The 11,373-nt window shown below is 42.2% G+C and overlaps 1 pseudogene; it reads left to right on the top strand.

Annotated features, from left to right (window-relative positions):
- The first annotated feature begins 6,693 nt into the window (after positions 1 to 6,693).
- Positions 6,694 to 10,240, top strand: LOC149826586 (putative sugar phosphate/phosphate translocator At3g17430 pseudogene; annotated as a pseudogene).
- Positions 10,241 to 11,373: the final 1,133 nt, after the last annotated feature.

Genomic DNA, 11,373 nt, shown 5'->3' with positions numbered 1-11,373 from the left:
TGATAATAGAGATGTGGTAAAGGGGGTAAAACTCATAACTAACATGTGTGCATAAGTAGCAAACTAAACAAAGACTAGGAGCTTAGAGCTCACTACAGTTGCAACGGTCGTGTCTATTTGTAAATGGAATCTTACTGGGTTGTAGACTCACCCCCTTCTTTTGGTTGCAACTGTAGGTTCAGGGACTGTTGCCACCACTCTCAGGACTTAGTACGATTCTGCCACATCAGCCACATCGAAAGTATGGTTTCCCTTTATTTTTTATTCTGCTTTTGTCTTTGGATGGTTATGCTATTGTAAATGGATGTATGGACCTTCAAGTATTGAATAAAAGAAAAAAAAAATTTTTCTGGCACGATTTTGAGCTGTTTTTGAGATTATTGAGTAATTTCCCTCTGGGAACTAACGTCCACGAACTCGGGCTCAAGAGGCCCCGGATCGGGTCGTTACAAGTGGTATCAAAGCCAGGTTTCAATGAGAAAAATTGAATTGTAGAGGAAGATTTGGTTAGAATTTGAATTAAGTTGAAGGTCCTAAAAGAACGATAATTACAACCATCCAAAGGAATATGTGGCAAAAGAGTCATAGGAAGGTCCTGAACTTATGAGTGTCTCTTGTTAGCAGAAATGAATATTAACAACGATAGTGGCAACGAGAGCGACCGTAGAGGCGGTAGGAACTCTGGGAGGCAGAGGCATCCTGATGTGATCCAAACGGATCAGATGGTTGTCGTTCTTTCGCTCTTCGTGACAGCCATGATGGACGTCACCAGGGCAATGGGGAGTATGACACCTCCCGTTCTTTCTCCAGCCCCAGTTCCAGTCATAATCAACAACTGGGGGTACAATGATCGAGAGGAAGAGGTAGCACCACCCCAACCATCCGTTGGAGAATCGCCAGGGTCACGGAGACGTCCTCCATATAGGCACGTCCGAAGAGGTTCACTGGCAAATCGAGGTGGTAGGGGAGCTGCAACATGTTGCTCGGGCTGCGACAGGTCTCATTTCGGCCAATATAAGGCAGGACCGAGCAATACTACCAGTAGCGGGAGAAGTCAGGAGCAACCCGGTGCATCCGGTCATGAGGGTGTACAAGAGTCGATGGCGCAACAAGGTAGAGGCACTAATGTCATGGAGAATGAACAAATAAGAGAATCAGTGCAACCTCTTCGAGGAATGGCCTTACTGAGGAGAGGCAGGGGACATATGAATAGGCACACATACTTACGTGCTCTTAGCAACATGGCAGTGCCAGCACCAGTTAGGGTTCCATCAGACTTCGAGGAAGAAGAAGAACCTACTTACACCCCTCGTACCCCGACACCTTAGTGTTTGTTTTGTTTAAATCGTGTAATAAAGACCTATGGTTGCCTAGTGATAGTAGTAAGTAACGGGTTGTATTACGGAAGAACCCGTGAAAAGTTGTAAAAACGTTGTTATTATTAATAAATAGTAAGTTCTTACGTCAAATGTGCAAACCTGTGTGGGAGCAAGCATGAATTTTAGTAATCACTTTATTCATATTGCAGTATGAGGACTCGTCAGGGAACATCGTACCAGTCAAGAGGTTCTCAAGTAAGCAAGAGACAGGCCTGCCCTTCTCAAGCAAGGCATGTGAGGGAGGGCTCTGCAAGGAGAAGTGTGGCAAGCCCCATTGGTCCTGTGTCTCCACAAACATCAGATAGTCTACCTCCAAGAAGCATGGGAGCAGAAGGTGGAGGTGCCTCACCAGTTTCACCTTGACATGAACGTGCTACAGTTGGTAGTGGTGTGCCTCCCGGTTATACCACAGAAAGAATTTTGTATAAGCTATTACAAAATTCATTACATCAAAGTCAAAACCAAGTAGCACCAAGAAGCAATTCTTGGGCTGAGAAGTTCAAGAATATGAGAGTGCCCACATTCGACGGAACTTCTGGAGGAGTAGCAGCAGAGAAATGGATGATGCAAGCGGAGAAAGCACTGGATGCGATATAGTGCCCAGAGGACCAGAAAGCATGGGTCACGGCATCAAACTTAATTGGGGACGCTGAGTACTGGTGGCGATCCATCAGAGATGTCCTGGGAAGTGGAGAGTTTGTTTCCTGGATTACCTTTAGGAACAAGTTCTACAGACAATTCTTTCCCAGGATCGAGAGGATGGAAAAAGAAGAAGAATTTAGAAAGCTCAAACAGGGAAGTATGAGTGTAGCAGCCTACATCGCAAAGTTCAATTCATTATCCAGATTTGCGAAGGCTTTAGTATCTTCTGAGAAGCAAAAATGCAAGCTATATGAGCGCGGATTAAAACCTGAAGTTCTGAGGATGGTGGGACCCTTGCAAATTCGGAGGTTCGACAGGTTGGTGGAGATGGCATCTCGGTACAAGTTTTGGGATGCTCGAACAACAAAATCGGAGATACAAGAGAAACCAAAGCAAGTACAACAAGGACAAACTAGTTCGTCGACCCGAAGGTTTTTCAAGAAGAGGCAAGGCAACGACAGATCTTCGAAGCCACCTGAGGGAAGTAGTGCAGAAAACAATAATAAGCAGCAGGGGAAGAAGCCTGAACAACCTGAAACAAAGAAACCTCGATACCGAGGAGCGCCTTCCAAGGGCAACAATTGTAGGACTTGCGGCTTCAAACATGAAGGTCGTTGTGATGATAAGAATATTAAATGCTACAATTGCGGTCAAATGGGACACATTGCAAGGAAATGTCCCCAGCTCGTACAGGGAGAAAGAACAAAACCCAGGGAGAAACCAGTTGCTCCAGGACGAGTTTATGCAGCAACTCTGCAAGAAGCTTTGACCAGCCCTGACGTGGTGGAAGGTACACTCCAAATTTCTTGTGTTAGTGCACATGTTCTAATTGATTCAGGTGCTACACATAGTTTTGTCACCCCTATTTTTGCTGCACTATTACCTGTTTCACTGGTACCTCTAAAAATAAAATATCAAGTAGAGACACCAGTAGGAAAGTCGGCGTATATAGATGAAGTCATCCAAGGATGCATGGTACAAGTCGAAGGACGTCTACTGTCGGTAGATCTTCTAATACTGGACTTTAAGGGAGTGGACGTTATCTTAGGCATGGATTGGTTATCTAACCATCATGCAACGATTAATTGTCGAGGAAAAAGTGTCAGTTTTCAACACCCTGGAACTTCAACTATCACCTTTCAAGGCGTTAGAAAACTTGCAAAACCGACAATCATATCATGTCTTCAAGCCAACCGGTATCTACAGAAGGGCTGGATTGGATACTTGGCTTATATGAAGACTGAGGATGATGATAAACTTTCAGTCGCAGAAGTAGAGATTATACGAGAATTCGTGGATGTTTTTCCGGAAGAACTTCCAGGACTTCCACCGGACAGGGAAGTCGAATTCCAGATAGATCTAGCCCCAGGTACAACGCCCATTTCTATTCCTCCATATAGGATGGGACCTGCTGAACTCAAAGAACTCAAGGATCAACTACAAGAATTGTTGGATATCGGATTTATCCGACCATCGGTATCACCTTGGGGCGCACCGATCTTGTTCGTGAAAAAGAAAGATGGGTCATTGCGCATGTGTATCGACTACAGGAAATTAAATGCAGTGACAATAAAGAACAAGTATCCTCTGCCAAGGATAGATGATCTATTTGATCAACTGCAAGGTGCAGCTTGTTTTTCTAAGTTGGATCTACGTTCTGGATATCATCAGCTAAAGATTCGGGAAGAAGATGTTGCCAAGACAGCGTTTCGTTCAAGATATGGTCATTATGAATTTCTAGTCATGCCTTTTGGGCTGACGAATGCACCAGCTGCATTCATGGATTTAATGAACCGAGTATTCAAACCATTCTTGGATAAGTTCGTGGTGGTGTTCGTGGATGACATCCTTATATATTCGGCCAGTAAGGAACAACACGCAGAACATTTGAGATTCGTTTTGCAAATACTTAGAGATCAGAAGCTATATGCTAAATTCTCTAAGTGTGCATTCTGGCTTGATCAAGTATCATTTTTGGGACATATTATCAGAAGAGGGAGTGATGGTAGACCCAACAAAAGTTGAAGCGGTAACCAACTGGCCTACACCCAAGAATGCCACAGAAATTCGAAGTTTTCTTGGGTTAGCTGGTTACTACAGACGCTTTGTAGAAGGATTTTCTATATTGGCAGCTCCCATGACTAAGCTCACAAAGAAAGAAATGAAGTTCGAGTGGAATGAGAAGTGCGAGAAAAGCTTTCAAGAAATCAAGAAGCGATTGACCACGGCACCAGTGTTAGTTTTGCCTTCTGGCACTGGAGGTTTTACCGTTTATAGCGATGCATCACATAAAGGATTGGGTTGCGTTCTGATGCAACATGGCAGGGTTATCGCATATGCTTCAAGACAACTAAAGGTGCATGAGATAAATTATCCAACTCATGACCTAGAATTGGCTGCTGTAGTATTTGCACTCAAAATATGGCGACATTACTTATATGGAGAACAATTTGAGGTATTCACTGATCATCAAAGTTTAAAATATTTGTTCTCCCAAAAGGAACTGAATATGAGGCAACGTCGATGTCTAGAATTATTAAAAGATTATGATTTTGAGTTGAAGTATCACCCAGGGAAAGCTAATGTAGTAGCCAATGCACTCAGTCGAAAAGCAGAATCAGTCACAAGACTATCCATATCAAGTCTGCTGGTGAGCATTGTAGATCAAAAAGCAGAAGTACAATGCCTTCCGGGTCGACTGATGTTTGTCCAAACAACCTTAGGGTCAGAAATTTGGGACAAAATCAAAGAAAAGCAACTCCTAGATCAAGAGTTAGAAAGAATCAGGTCAACAACAAACGATGGTGAAGATCAAAATTTCAAAGTAGACGACCAAGGTATGCTGAGATTTCGGGATCGGATATGTATTCCTAAGGATGAGGAACCTAGGAAACAATTGCTTGCAGAGGCACATCATTCAAAGTATTCCATTCACCCTGGAAGTACAAAGATGTATAGGGATTTGAAGAATAATTTCTGGTGGAATGGAATGAAGAGAGATATTGCGGAGTATGTTAGTAAGTGTCTAATATGTCAGCAAGTAAAGATTGAACATCAGAGGCCGGGTGGCCTATTGCAACCACTACCTATTCCTGTATGGAAGTGGGCAGATATAACGATGGATTTTGTTATAGGATTTCCTAAGACCAGAGAGGGAATGAATGCGATTTGGGTAATTGTTGATAGACTGACCAAGTTTGCACATTTTCTCGCATGCAAGACAACGTGTTCCTTTGAACAATTAGCTCATCTTTTCATAAAAGAGATAGTGAGATTGCACGGAGTGCCAGACTCCATTGTTTCTGATAGAGATTCGAAATTTACCTCCAAGTTTTGGCAAAGCTTTCAAGAAGCATTGGGAACTCAGCTGAAAATGAGCACAGCTTTCCACCCGCCGACGGATGGGTAGTCAGAAAGAACCATCCAAACGCTGGAGGATATGTTAAGAGCATGTACACTAGAGTATTGAAACTCATGGCACGATATTCTGTCGCTAATTGAATTTGCCTATAATAACAGCTTCCAAGCTAGTATTGGGATGGCACCATATGAAGCCTTATATGGGAGACGTTGTAGGACGCCGCTATGCTGGGACCAAGTTGGTGAAAGAAAAACCTTAGGACCAGAATTAGTTCAGCAAATGGAGGAGCAAATCAGATTCATTCGTGAAAGACTCCAAGCAGCCCAAAGTCGTCAGAAAGGTTATGCAGATAAGAGGAGACGTGAGTTGGAGTTTGAGTTAGGTGATCACGTCTTCTTAAGGATATCACCGTTTAAAGGGGTAATGAGGTTTGGAAAGAAGGGCAAACTAAGTCCAAGATATATCGGACCATTTGAGATTTTGAAAAGAATAGGTTCTACAGCCTATCAGTTGGCATTACCCCCATCGCTTTCTAGAATACATAATGTATTTCATGTATCCATGTTAAGAAAGTACGTGCCAGATCCTTCGCATATACTGGATACAGTGGAGTCAGTGTTAGACATCCAAGAAGATTTAAGTATTCGGGAAGAACCAATTGAAGTAATTGAATTTAAGAAGCATAAGCTAAGAAACAAGGTTGTCCCAATGGTCCTAGTGAGATGGAAGCATCATAGTAAAGATGAAGCTACATGGGAGAATGAGGCAGATATGCACGCACAATTTCCCCAATTATTTTCGAGAAAGATTCGGGACGAATCTTTTTGTAAGGAGGGTGGAATTGTAACGCTCCCCCCATCGTGGGGGGGTTACGGAAGGAGAAGCGGGCGACGCCCCTTCCTCTCCCACGAATCAGATCGTGGGAGAGGAAGCGGGTTGCCCCCATTTAATTCTGAAGGTGGGAGGGGGTAACCGAGCAACCCCCATGGCTATAAAAGCCATGGGGGGGGCCTCCTCTCATCTCCCCATTCGATCACCAGAGGAGCAGAGAGGAAGCGCGTAGGAGAAACAGGAGCAGACATCGCTTATCGCCGTCAGGTGAGTCTCCCTTTCTCGTGCTTTGTCCGAATGCAGGGGGAGGGGTCACCGGCAACCTCTCTGTTGTCGGTGAGTTGAAGAAGAAAAAAAAACATGGACAGGGAGAACCCTGTCCCAGCCTTGCAATAGAAGAAGGAGAACGACAGAGGGATTTCCCCTCTGTCGTTGCCTCTCGTTGGTGACAGAAATGGGGAGGAGAGGATCGGCTGTCGCATGGAGGCAGTATGTCCGATCGCCTCCCTCATCACCACGTGCACCGACCATTTGCAGAAGATGCAACAGTTCGGCAACAATGGTGTTGCCAGTACTTTTGCAGAATTTATGCAGGGCAGAATCGGTATGCATTTTCTGCAGACTAAGTCAGCCATTTTGCCCGGTTTGAGCATGACCGGATCAAGCCAGATTGACGCAAACCAAGCTAGGGTTTGAGTACTCTGACAAGACTGACTCGGTCTTAACGAACCAAGTCAGGTCTATATACCGTGACAGACTGTTTTAGTCTATTCGGATCAAGTCGGGTCCTGACTAGTAAGCAGATGGAATCGGGTTTGTGATGGGGGATAGATTCGGTCCAAACCAAAGGTAGACCCAATATGGGTCAGACCGACTAAGTCTAGACCGAGACAAATCGGATGCGTGTGCGATTGGTTTATCGAGTGCGGTGGAAAAATCGAAGTAGCGAAGACTCGATTTTTCCATTACAAATTGGATTTGGGTTTGGATCTCAGTTGTACCCAAAACTCAGATTGGATTCAATTAGACGAACTGGTTTAGATCCATACAAACCCTTTTCAAGCAGGTTTGGATCAAGAATACCGAATCCATGATCCAAATCATAGTTGAGTTGATGACCTAAGTGGTCAAATTCTATTATGGATGTGGATCTTAATATAACATGATGTAAAGAGGACATAGGAGTCATTGAAAGAGCAAAAAGACCATTTTGCCCTTGATACGTCTACACAAAATATACAAGGCATAGCTAAGTGCCCGAAGTCAGATCTATGTGATTCTTGAATCCATGGATTCTACTGCTTGGGTAGAGTCTATTAGTAGGGGATGTGTGAATAAACTCTGAAAGAATGGAGTCAGAGTCGACAATTAAGTTTAAGGGTGTTTTGGTAATTTTGATGATATGAGGTATTCGTTGTTTTCAGATCAAGGGTTGCGATTGAAATTTAAGCGTTCCAGGTAAGTGAACATTTGCTAATTCCTCCTTAGTTAATTAAAACACATGCTAGCTAGTTTAGGCATTCTTTAATGTGATTCCAATGCTTCAAGTATGCTAGTTCTGTTATTGAGGATAGACACTGTTTTGCATGCTTAGGAATCTATAAAGTTCAAGTGTGATGCTTAAACCTGATCATGCATATTTTCTGAGTTATGAAATAAATGTGGCATGACATGATTGCATGTATGAGATCGATGTATTAAGTGAAAATTGAGGGTAGAGTTCCAAAGTCTCAAGGTAGGTATTACCTTGGGGATAAGTCACGCTTATGCCTTGGGAGGGGCATGGTAAGGATCGTGAATTAATCTGTGGTGGGTTACCATCCTTAACAGTTCAGACATGTAAACATGTGTTAAAAAGTAATTAGTGGATATACATTGAGGATTGTATAACACACTAAATTCAAGATGTGAATGTTGAGTAAAAGTTGTCTATAGGATGACCACCCAGTGTATGATGGGAACTCTACTAGGAGGCATGGTCTGAGGCAATGTTGAGGTGTGTACCTCTTAAGCAACCTGAGAATATCTCAGACATTTCTAGGTGACCCTTAGGGGTTAAAACATTGCCACTAGACACATGTAGGATGCAGCATGAACCACAAAACCTTGGGGGCAGGTATAGCTCCTTGAGACACCTTGGGGCAGGTATAGCCACCCTGGCTCTTCGGCTAGCTACCGTTTGAGTCCCTTCGCTCCCGGCTTGCAACCGGCGAGCTGCTGCAGCACCTGTGTCCGTAGTCTTGGCCGGTTTGGACTACGTTGTTTGTGAGTGGTTCATAAGTCTGGCCAACATTGTAGACTCTGAGTTGTCTACATGGGTTGCTACGCCCGAGGAGGCTATGTCCGGAATAGCCGATTAGAGTAGAAGAGTTGTTTGAAAATGATAATAGAGATGCGGTAAAGAGGGTAAAACTCATAACTAACATGTGTGCATAAGTAGCAAACTAAACCAAGACTAGGAGCTTAGAGCTCACTACAGTTGCAACGGTCGTGTCTATTTGTAAATGGAATCTTACTGGGTTGTAGACTCACATCCTTCTTTTGGTTGCAACTGTAGGTTCAGGGACTGTTGCCACCACTCTCAGGACTTAGTACGATTCTGCCACATCAGCCACATCGGAAGTATGGTTTCCCTTTATTTTTTATTATGCTTTTGTCTTTGGATGGTTATGCTATTGTAAATGGATGTATGGACCTTCAAGTATTGAATAAAAGAAAAAAAAATATTTCTGGCACGATTTTGAGCTGTTTTTGAGATTATTGAGTAATTTCCCTCTGGGAACTAACGTCCACGAACCCGGGCTCAAGAGGCCCCGGATCGGGTCGTTACAGTTTTGCATCTTTAGTTGCTTCTTGTATTGATGATCGAGGAGCCCTGGCGATGACTCCATCGATCTCTCTGAATACTATGTTACCGAACTATCACTCTTAGTACCATGGCCAAATCTTTTCTTGAAGGCTCTGCATCATAAGTCTTGAAAAACAACATTTGATCTTGCTCATCATTATTTTTTAATCCTGTTTGTGACGTTTCGCACGGTATGCCATTAACTTCATCCATGCAGTAGAACATTCCTTCAGCAAGTAAAAGATTTCTTTGGAATAAAATCTCATTTGGCCTTCTGTTTGTATACAGCATCCTATTTGAAATATTTTTTTTAGCGATTACACATTTCCTCTATTAGGAGTTGGTATTGTCCAATTCCCTTTTCCTTTCACTGTTTTCTGCATATTTATCTAAAATTTTGATTAGATAGCTGCATCCAAGCGATGTCCAGGCGGACTTATCGTATAGGGAATAGTGCCCTTAACTTAGGCACAACAATTTAAATCTTCTTCTTTTACTTTCAGTTTTCTGTGTTTCATCGATTTTCTGTATTTTATTTTTTTTACTTCATTATATCATTTTCGTTATCTAGTGCATCGGCCTGTCTGTAGCATATGTTATATTCCTCTCTGCATATCCTTTGCATCAAGTCTGTGGTTTGGTAATACTGCTTGTCAGTAGATTTCAGTGGCCTTTATACCAATGCTTAAAATCCTTATGTTAGTAGCTACTTTCTTAATAGCCGTTACATATGACACTGACAAATTAAGTGTATCGTAATGGGTATGTTTGCAGGAACTCTTAAGCTTGTCTTGATTGAAGTCCTCCTACAGAAAAAGGGCTTGACATTGAATCTTATCATCAGTTTGTATTACATAGCACCTTGCAGTTTCTTGTTTTTGTTGGTACCTTGGTCTTTGTTGAGGAAGCCTCAAATGGGAACTTCACAAATCCAGTTCAACTTCTGGAAATTTTTTTTATGTGCTGTCTGTGCATTAGCACAGAATTTCACAATATTTTGGGTAATAGGAAAACTGGAGCTGTTGCCATCTGTGTTGCTGGTATTTGCAGGATTGAATATTGATGGTTCTCTCAACCGTCACTTTTCCAATTACTGCCTTGAGCATTGTGGGATATGCCATCACGTGTTATTTCATTCACTCCACAGATAAGATCCACTGTATATTAGCTTGTACATAGATGGTCTATTGCTTTAATCCATCAGCAACACTTGAGCCTATTACATTTAGGTAACACATGTAGTATTTACCCTGTTATTTCATTCACTCTACAGACAAGATCCACTGGTACATAGATGGTCTATTGCTTTAATCCATCAGCAACACTTGAGCCTATTACATTTAGGTAACACATGTAGTATTTACCCTGCATTCATTTTCCAAATCAGCTTGTTGATCTGTCCACCATGATCCCTCATGATCTCATTTTTTTATTTTATCACTTGTCCTGTTTCCTGTAATATCATTCTAAGATCTGTTTATCTCCTTGCACATCACTAGAAGCATGGCCCATTCCTGTACAATATATTTATGGATATCCCCTTTTGTCGTTAATAGCATATCTTCCTTAAAAACCTATGTCAATGGTAGCATTTGCTCAGCTGTATCTGTATTTTATTTCTATCCCCTCTTGTGTTACCACCCTCTCACACTCACCTTACATGGCATCTTCCTCATCAGCCTACCACCATATCGTCTCATATGCCTATTGTCTAGTAGATTGCCCTTTTCATGTATATGTCGGCATCCCATCATAGACCATCAAATTTTGTTAGGTGTTAGTACATCCCTTAGTATGTATGCATTATTTTTGCCATTTATTGCTAGCATTACATGATAACATCATCACCTTTACATTGCCCTTGCGTATTCAGTATTCACAATGTATTTGCTCCTGTTAATTCACATTGCTTCTTACTATCATCTTTTCAAGCTTGTTCAAAATTTTATATTCTTATTGGAACCCTTTCATGCAATCTATCAGTCCATCAAATAATTACCTCTGTGCAGCCCATCATATTTACTGAAATCATTTGAGGGTAGTTGCAGAGTTATGTTTTTAATCTATTAATTTGCTGTAAACTATAAGACTGCTATATACATTGGCTGGCTGTCATTAAAGAGCAGTTTATGGGTTTACTGGGATGATTCAAGGTGTGTTCAAAAGTCTGTATGACGATTTGGGTTTTTAGAGTTCACCAGTGTTAAAGGTGATTGATCTTGCGTTACTAGGCGATGGCACATCTGATTTCCCTAATATGGTTTTCTTAGAGTTCATTAGTGCTGAAAGTGGTTGAACTTGAACTGGTAGGC

Source organism: Nuphar pumila, chromosome 10 (assembly GCF_984573655.1).
Source record: "Nuphar pumila chromosome 10, dmNupPumi1.hap1.1, whole genome shotgun sequence".
NCBI classification, from domain to species: domain Eukaryota; kingdom Viridiplantae; phylum Streptophyta; class Magnoliopsida; order Nymphaeales; family Nymphaeaceae; genus Nuphar; species Nuphar pumila.
The sequence above is the reverse complement of the archived record's forward strand: the minus strand, read 5'-3'. Positions and strand labels throughout refer to the sequence as shown.